Genomic DNA, 9,415 nt, shown 5'->3' on the forward strand with positions numbered 1-9,415 from the left:
ATGATCTCACAGTTGGTGGGTTTGAGCCCTGCATCGGGCTCTATGCTGACAGCTCAGGCCTGGAACCTGCTTTGGATTCTGTGTCTCCCTCTCTCTCTCTGCCCCATCCCAGCTTGTGCTCTGTCTCTCTCTGCCTCTCAAAAATAAACAGAAATGTTAAAAAAAATTATAAAAAAAACCCTTCCTTACAACAGGTGGTGGTACCATATATACTGTTCCATTTCTTTTTTGTTTTTGTTTTTTTTCAACTAATATATATTCCAGAGAGTTTTCCATGATCATTCCATGATAGAGTTTCCCACTCTTCTGTGAAGGCTGCATGGCATGCCAGTGTATGGGTTACCATAACTTCTTTAATTCACCCTGGTATTAGTTTCCTATTGCTGCTGTCACAAGTTGCCACAAATTTAGGGACTTAAACTAACGCAGATTTATTATAGCAGAATTCTGGAAATCAGAAATCTGAAATGGGTCTCACTGGGCTCAAATTGAGGTGTCATAAGTACTTTGTTCTTTTCTGGAGGCTTGAGAGAAGAAATCAGTTTTCTTACCTTTTTTACCTTCTAAGTGCTGCCTGCATCCGTGGGCCCACAGCCATCTTCATAGCAGTGGTCCAGAGTCCTTCTTACACCACATCAGTCTAACACAGACTCTCCTGCAGCTCTCTTCCCCTTCTAAGGACACTTGTGATTACCTTGGGCCCACCTGGATAATCCAAGCTACTCTCTTCATCTCCAGGTCAACCAGTTAACAACCTTAATTCCATCTGCAAACTTAATTCCCTCTTGCTATATTCAAAGATTCTGGGCATTAGGACATGGGCATCATTGGGGGGGGGGCATTATTCTGTCTACCATAGGCCCTGCATTTATGTTATTTCCAATTTTTTAAATTTTAAAAACAGCAACAGAATAAATATATTCTTACAAATATATCATATTTACATAGAAGTTCTGGGTCAAAGGCAACTATTATCAGGCAGCATTTTGTATGTTAAAGCTATTTCTATTTCCTTTCCTGTGACTGATCATTCATATTCTTTGTACTATTGTCTGTTTTTAAAATACGTATCTTCAGAAGGGGAAATTCATTTTCCTTCTGACTGGTAGGAGTGCTTTATATGTTAAAGAAATGGTTTCTTTACCTATAATGAGTATTGGAAATATTTCTTCTAATAAATTATTTCTCTTTTGACATGTTTTATTGACTTCTTGCTATGTAGAAGTTTAAAAATATATTTTTGAAGTTGAATTTATTAATCTTGTTTTAGGGCTTCTGGAATTTGTCCTATTTCCTCACTTTGAGGTTATATCTTTAAAAAACAATTTTTTTTAATGTTTATTTATTTTAGAGAGAGAGAGACACAGAGTGCAAACTTGGGAGGGGCAGAGAGAGAGGGAGACACAGAATCTGAAGCAGACTCCAAGCTCTGAGCTGTCAGCACAGAATCTGAAGCGGGGCTCAAACTCACAAACCGTGAGATCATGACCTGAGCTGAAGTTAGATGCTTAACCGACTGAGCCACCCAGGCGCCCTGGTGAACTTTTTTTGAAAAAAACATTTTTTTTTTTATGTGAGGCTATATCTTTAAATTTTCCCAAGTGTTTTTTTTCTATAACACTGAGGTCTTTGATTCATCAGGAACTTATTTTGGTTTTCTTTTTCTTCTTGTTCTGGAACAGCTCAAATAGCTTTGGAATCACCTATTCTTTTTTTTTTTTTTTAATTTGTAGAATTCCCCAATGAAACCATCTTGACTTGGTGTTCTTAGCTGTGTTGATTCCTGCCAATTTATCTTTATATTTCCTGTATTTTTACCTTATGAATGTTAATGTTGCACTTATCATTATATTTTGCCCTTATTTGTCTTATTTAAATACCCTGCCTTTAATCCAGTCTTTCCTTGTACTAAGATCAAACCCCTGCTTTCTTTGTGTTGGCATTTGATGGATATGACTTTGGCCATCCTCTTATTTTCAACGTTTTTGAATCATTTGATTTTATATGACTCATGTCATAGCAATGAGACAATATTTATTGAGCTTTTACTATGTCACGGGAACCATTCTAAGAGCTTTACATATATTAACTTCCTAAATCTTCCCAATAATTCTGTGAGTTAACTTTACTTAATATCCCACATATTTTTTAAGGAGGAAACTGAGGCACTGAGAAATTAAGTAAGTTACCCCGATAACACAGATTTAAATCTAGGCAGCTGGACACCACAACTGTCAATAAACTCTCTTGTATAGAGCCTTGTATCCTGAGAGTGGTTGAGGTTTAAAAAAAAAAAATCCAATCAGATTTTTTTAATGAGTGATTTTAGCCCATTTGTACTTACTGCTATGATGGATATATTTGGGTTTACATCTACCATTTTTGGTGCTGTTTTATTGCTTTAAAGTTTTTTAATATTATTTCCTTGAGTGTGGATGTGTGTGTAACACTTTCGATTACTTGGAAGGTGTATGTCTTTGTTTTAGTGGTTTTCTTTTTATGCTATAATTTTACATAATATACACATATAAAGTATTATATAAAATATTCGCTCCTCTGTTTCTTTAGGCAGTATTCACTGGCTTCCTGTTCAAGCAGACACAAGCCAATTCATTAAAAGGAAGTTTTCCCAAAGATGATTCGTTGATCAATTACCAAGAGTTTATTTGCTGTAAGACCAGGTTGTTGAATGACTTTTAGGACACTGGTCTGTAGCTATAGTATATTTCTCTCTCTTCTTCCTTACATTCTACTGTTAACGAAAAAATTATTTTTGGCACTTGTTAAAGACAATAAGGCCAATTTTATTCAGGGGAACTGCTACAATAGGTTTTGTTGTAGGGGAGACAGATCAGGCTCAACTCCAAACACAATAAGGAAAAGTGAGAGAGGGAGGTAGTCACTGGATGGACAAGTCCTAAGACAAAACATCAAGGCTAGGAAGATTCTTGCTAGACCAACTCAACAGGATTCTTGCTGAAGGCAGGCCAGGATCATGAAGATACAAGTTGGGAGGATGAGGAATTTGACCAGATGTCAAGAGTGGAGGATTCTCTCAAAACTGAACCATCAGGATTCTTGCTGAAACTAGACTAAATGGGCCATGGACAGAATTCAAGGTCGGGGACCAGTCAGAAAGAGAACCCGGAGGAGCCTGATTCAGGTTTGGTCAAAGGAAAGAATCTCCACATTACCCCTCAACCACCTATTTTGGTGGTTATTTTTCTTACTGTTCATTGTTACAACCTGAAGTAAAATTATACCTGCATTACCTGATTTATCTTTACATTTTTACCCCTGGTCATAAAAGTTTGGGGAATCTGTATATTTGTCTTTCATCTTATCTCCCCCTTTCCTCAACATTTTCAGTTATCTCATTTATGTTTTTTCATGATTTATAATATTTATAGTCTCTTCTGGACCATTATGCTCACAATTTGCTTTAGTTTTACCAATTAAATGGATTGAATGCTCTTTGTCAATTATTTGACTGTAGTGTTTTCACTTATCATTTGATTGGCTGAAGTTTGACTTCTTCAAAGAGGTCACAGGATCTTTATTCTTTGAGTTTTTATACATTCAAAATTTTTTCTGTTGCCTTTACACTTGAAGTTTAACTGGGAATAAAATTTTTGGGTTTCTTTCTTAAACATTTTGGTAAGCACTGCTCCGCTTCCTTCTAGTACTGCATATTGAGGTTTGAAGTCATCTCATGTGCATATTTTGACTGTATACTCAAACTGTTCACTCTTTTTCAAATGTTCAGTTTTCCCTGCCCCATCCATCCCCAGTCCCAATTTCCATCACCCTGAGGCAGCAATTTTCAACTTTCTTAGATATTTCTTTTAGTATGTATCTCTGTACTAATAAGTGGTGCTATTTTATAATTTTTCAATATAGATATCACATATGGATTTCCTATAGCAGAGGGTTTAGCTCTTTTACAACTGGCCCCCAACCCACATCGTCTATGTGCATACATATACATAGAACTATACATTTCCCTTCCTTTCCTCTTTCCTCTTACTTTGAAGTTCAATCAATATTCAGTGATCATATTATAAGATCATAACTACTATTCACAGACGTGATATGTAGTTATACAATGGTTGAATTTCCTTTCTTTGATGACTTTTATTTGTTTTATTCTGTTTTGTTTACTGGAGTTAAAAATTGCCTCCTTTTTTTATGGTTTTTCATACAAAACCCTTACCAGAACTGAAAACTTCTGTTAAATATGATCAAGCATATCAAGCATTCTATACACTTCACTTTCCTCTTGAAAATGTGTCTTCTGTGTTCCTGTGTCCTGCTCCTGTCTGGACTGTGTGGCATTCTGGGTCCTGGCCAGCTTTCAGCCTAGACCTTACTTTCATCATTATCCTGGGAATTCCTTTCCTGTCTGGAGTCCTTTTTACCTGCACATCTTCTTTATTCTTGGTTATGTCCGCATTGTGTCAGGTCACATCTCATATTAGCCTTCTGGGCAAGTGTGCATGGAAAGAAAATCCTTGAGCCCTTACATTCTCAAGTTATATTTGTTCAAACCCTACAGTTTATCCTTTGGCTGGAAATGGAATTATAAGTGGGATATAATTACATCAAAAATTTTTAAAAATTGCTTTGTTGTCCTCTACTGCTAATGGTGTTAAGTCTTTTGCCAATTTGATCCTCAAACATTTGTGTGTTCTCTCTGCACACTTTTAGAAACTTATCTTTATCCCTGATGTTTTGGAAATTTGCAACAATCTATCTCAGGGGAAGTAATTTTTCCATTAGTCTGCTGCACTCATTGTGCCCTTTCAATCTGGAAAATCCTGTTCTTCGATAGACATTTTTTATTAGTGGGGCACCTGGGTGGCTCAGTTGGTTGAGCATCCCATTTCTGCTCAGGTCATGATCTCATGGTTTGTGAGTTCAAGCCCCACATCAGGCTTGCTGCTGTCAGCATGGAGCCCACTTCGGATTCTCTGCCTGCCACCCCCCACCCCCCACCCCCGTACCCCTCCCCTGCTCACGCTCTCTCTTTCTCAAAAATAAATAAAAATTTAAAAAATTATTAGTTATTTCATAATTTCCTCCCTTCCATTTTTTCTTTTGTTATTTTCTAGAAATCTATATATTTGTTCATGAACCCCTAATAATGTATTAATTTTCTTCCCCATGTTTTATTTCTTTTACCCCCATTCTATCTGGGAAATGTTTCTTATTATTTTATTTATCCTTTAGGAAATGTTAGTTTCTGGTATCTGATGAGTAATATGAAAGGAGTTATTTTTTTGTTCTCTGAATGTTCCATGTATAAATATATATGTTCTTGTTTCATTCATGTAATGTATTCTCTTATGTCTCTGAATTATTAATTTTCTTTTTTAATTTTTTTAATGTTTATTTATTTTTATTTTTGTTTTTGAGAGAGAGAGAGGGAGAATGCAAGTGGGGGGTGGCGGGATACAGAAAGGGGGACAGAGGATCCAAAGCCAGCTCCATGCTGACAGTAGAGAGTCCAATGTGGGGCTCAAACTCAAACCATAAGACCATGACTTTGCATGATCTGAAGTCAGATGCTTAATCAACTGAGCCACCCAGGAGCCTTTGAATTATTAATTTTCTTAAAGTTTTCGTCTTTCCTTTTTTATTTTTACAATTATTTCAGTTTGTTTTTTTCCTCTCTGCCTTTTGTGTTAGAAACTTTCTTCGAATGTGTGACAATCTTTTGTTGTCAGTTCATATTTAATAGTGAGGAGGTGGAAAGTGGATTGGGACTCAATATGCAGTGATGGAGCTTGGATATTGGTGAGCTTCACTGAGGAGTAATCAGAGAGACTTGGTTGTCTCTTGTAACCAGTGACTTTCATCTGAAAGAAATTCTCCAGTTGCAAGCAGGATTGGGCCGGGGTTAAGCATGATTGCTTGAATTCCAGGACCTGAACAAGGAAGTTGGTGGTTCCCACCTCTCAGTAGGACTTGTGTCACACTCACCCTTATGGTGTTCCAGGTATCTCCAAGTCCAGAGTCAGTCTGCCTGGTTCAAGTTCTCGGGCAAGTAATCTCCAGCCTTTTGCTGAGGCTCATTAGAGACCTCATGGCTATTTGGGATAGGGAAGGGATACAGAAGTTTAGCTTTCTTTTTAAACATTTATAGTCATTTTTCCTGTTTTCAATCAGATCTTTTTAAAGGGGTGATGTTAGCCCATTTGTACTTATTGCTATCACAGATACATTTGGGTTTGCTTTTGCCACTTTTTTGCTGGTTTAGTACTTTAAAGTTTTATAAATATATATATATTTTCCTTTCCTGTGTCTATATGTGTGTGCAATACTTCTGATTACTTGGAAGGTTTATGTCTTTGTCTTAGTCTTACTATAATTTTACTATGATTACTATAGTAATTAGTCTTACTATAATTACTATAATGTTATATAATATACATATATAAAGTATTATATAAATATTTAATCCTCTGATTCTTTAGGCAGTACTACTGACTTCCTACTCAAAAAGAAACAGGCCGATTCACTAAAAGCTAATTCACTGATCCAATTACCAAAAGTTAATTTAATGTAAAGGCCAGTTTGTTGAATGACTCTTAGAAAGTTAGCCTGAAGCCACTTTGAGTAATGGCAAAATATTATATTGTCTGTGACTCTCAAATAAAAATAAACTTAATATTTTATATTTTAAAGTAGTTTGATTTTGGGGGTGCCTAGGTGGCTCAGTCAGTTAAGCATCCGGCTTCAGCTCAGGTCATGATCTCTCAGTCCATGAGTTCAAGCCCTGGGTCAGGCTTTGTGCTGACAGCTCAGAGCCTGGAACCTGCTTCAGATTTCTGTGTCTCCCTCTCTCTCTGCCCCTTCCCTGCTCACACACACACATACTTTCTCTCTCTCAAATAAATAAACATCAAAAAATTTTTAAAAATATAGTTTGATTCTTCTAGCAATTATATCTATTTATTGTTCTTTTATGTGTAAAAATAGAAAGATGTCCGAAATAATGGTCACATATGTTAATGATAGTGAATCTAGGTGGTTAGAATTTTCAGTACTTTTTACTTTCTTTTTTTCTACTTGGATATTTGTACGTATCACTTTTTACAAAGATTTTTAAGACATCTTGTGATTTTGTTAAAGGTAAATAGAGAGAATAAGGATAATGTGGGAGTGATTTTCCCAAGGATACTGGAACCTTAGGGGAAGGTAACTTCAGAGGAAGAGGAAGAATAGCTTCTCACTGAGATAAAAGGATAAAAAGATAATTGTAGAGATTTAAAAAATAAATCCATGTTAAGGGGTAGTTATGGTTTCACACCAGATGTTCAGATGAGCTCCATCATTTTAGAAAGGTAGGTGAGGTCATTTCCAGTGAAACCATTCTTTCACAAGAAACACATGAAAAACGTGGGCGCCAGGTTTTGAGGCAAGTGAACCCTCTGATCTGAGGATTAATTGGGTGTGTCAGCTTTCTGACTCCTTATTCCCAGTCTAGATAATAATGTAGTTGAATAAAATGCAAAGGATGAAAATGTAAGTGGGGACGTGGTGAAATGAAGGGGAATCGTAGTAGAAGCAGCAGCAGCTACTGTTTATTGAATGTAGACTACGTGCCAAGGAGAATGACAAGTGCTTTCCATGTATTACATCATTTGGTCCTCTTAACAACTGAATTTTAGAGAGGTTAAGAAAGACGCCCATGGTCACTCAGCTAGCCAATGGCAAATTAGAATCTAAACCCAGTCTGTCTGACAAAGAAAGATAGATCTTTGGTTTCTAAATAAGCATTTGGCTTATCCTTTCTTCACATACTGACTTCTTCAAATAGAGATGTACCTTTAAGGAGTTTCAGCCACCTTATGAGATTTTTGTTTCCTTGGATATATGAAAAGAACACATTCAAATGCCCTCCAAGTGTTCTCATCTCTGCATGATGAAAATTGAGTTTCCTCTATCTTGTTTCTTGCCTCTAATGTTACTTTCATTTTTGCAAACTCAATTTCTGCCCAAATCATTGGAATGGCACCTTCTAGCTCAGCCTGGATAGAATATCCATCTTTATCTCCTCCTGTTTGGTAACGTGACACCTGGATGTGGGTCCAGGAATTCAATTTCAGTGCCGACACACATTTCTCTTTTTGACCCTGGCCCATCTTTTTTGCTTCCCTGTCATTATATACATATGAAGCCAGCAGTGAAAATTGCATCTTAGAATACTCATGGTCCAGAAAACTTAGTGTTTTGTTTTGTTTTTTTTAATTTTTAAAGTTTATTTTGAGAGAGAGCAATCAGGGGAGGGGCAGAGAAAGAGGGAGAGAGATATTCCCAAGCGGGCTCTGCACTGTCAGCTCGAAGCCTGATGCGGGGCTCAAACCTACAAACCATGAGACCATGACCTGAGCTGAAGCCAAGAGTCAGATGCTTAACCAACTGAGCCACGCAGGTACCCCTGGAAAACTTATTTTTAAAGTATTGGAAAGGTCTCTGATGAAACATTGAATAGAAGTGTGAAGTATTAATATGTTTATTGCTTCAAAATAACATAAAGTTTGTTGATATACTAAAATAATCCAAATTCCTATGAATAAATCCCTGGCCTATGCAATTCCCACCAACCAAGCCCACATGTTAAAGGTACAAAGCAGTTATGCTCATTGACACAGTTTGATCCTCATGATTAAAGCCAGTGAAAAACAACATCTCAAGAGTCCTGGTCTTTGTTAATATATTTTCTCCACTACTGCCTAAATTCATTTTATTTGGCCTAATTTTCTTTCAGGTTCTGGACTGGAACCTAGAGCTACAATTCCAACTCATCCACAATCAAGCAAGCTGAAAAAGACATTAGAAACTCCAAACTTTCTTTAGATGCTTGGACTACATTTAAGGAAAATGGCAAGCAAATATACCTATTATTGTCCATCCTGTAGTCGAGGCTGAAGGATCTGAAACTTGGGAGACAGAACAAGATCAGTCCAACTTCTTGGAGAGAGAAAACAAAACGTTAGTGCTCTGGTGTGATAATTTAGTACTTTTCTTTGGTGAAATCAGAGCACTTCACACACTTTGGTTTCTGATCTTTTTGTTTACTAGAGAAAAACCCTAGTTAGGTAGGTTTTCCTGAATATAAAAGGAAGAAGAATTTAACCCTTTTCCAGGCCTTACTATCATAAATATAGAACATGCATAAAGGTAAGTGGTAATGATCTAGTTGTTTCTTCTCTTTCAATTCAGGAGAATATATCTACCTGTCCTTTCCTGTTCAGAGAAGATAGATTTTTCTACTCTCCTCTGACATTTTTTGGACTCATAATTGGTGTTTGAAAAACTTCACTCAATGGTAGTGAGAAAGCCCACTTGAGGAATTGGCAAAATGAGAGGCTCACTGTGACTGTTCCCGGGCTCTTGTCGGAGGCAGTTG

General features: G+C 36.7%; 1 protein-coding gene across 1 annotated transcript in view; it reads left to right on the forward strand.

Annotated features, from left to right (window-relative positions):
* The window catches only part of LOC122218414 (collagen alpha-1(I) chain-like), a 108,043-nt gene extending 98,878 nt beyond the window's left edge, over positions 1 to 9,165 (forward strand). Inside the window, exon 8 of the mRNA XM_042936687.1 lies at positions 8,774 to 9,165. The gene's annotated coding sequence lies outside the window, so the exon portion shown is untranslated. The remainder of the gene's footprint in view (positions 1 to 8,773) is intronic.
* Positions 9,166 to 9,415: the final 250 nt, after the last annotated feature.

This window comes from Panthera leo, chromosome B1, assembly GCF_018350215.1.
Source record: "Panthera leo isolate Ple1 chromosome B1, P.leo_Ple1_pat1.1, whole genome shotgun sequence".
NCBI lineage: Eukaryota > Metazoa > Chordata > Mammalia > Carnivora > Felidae > Panthera > Panthera leo.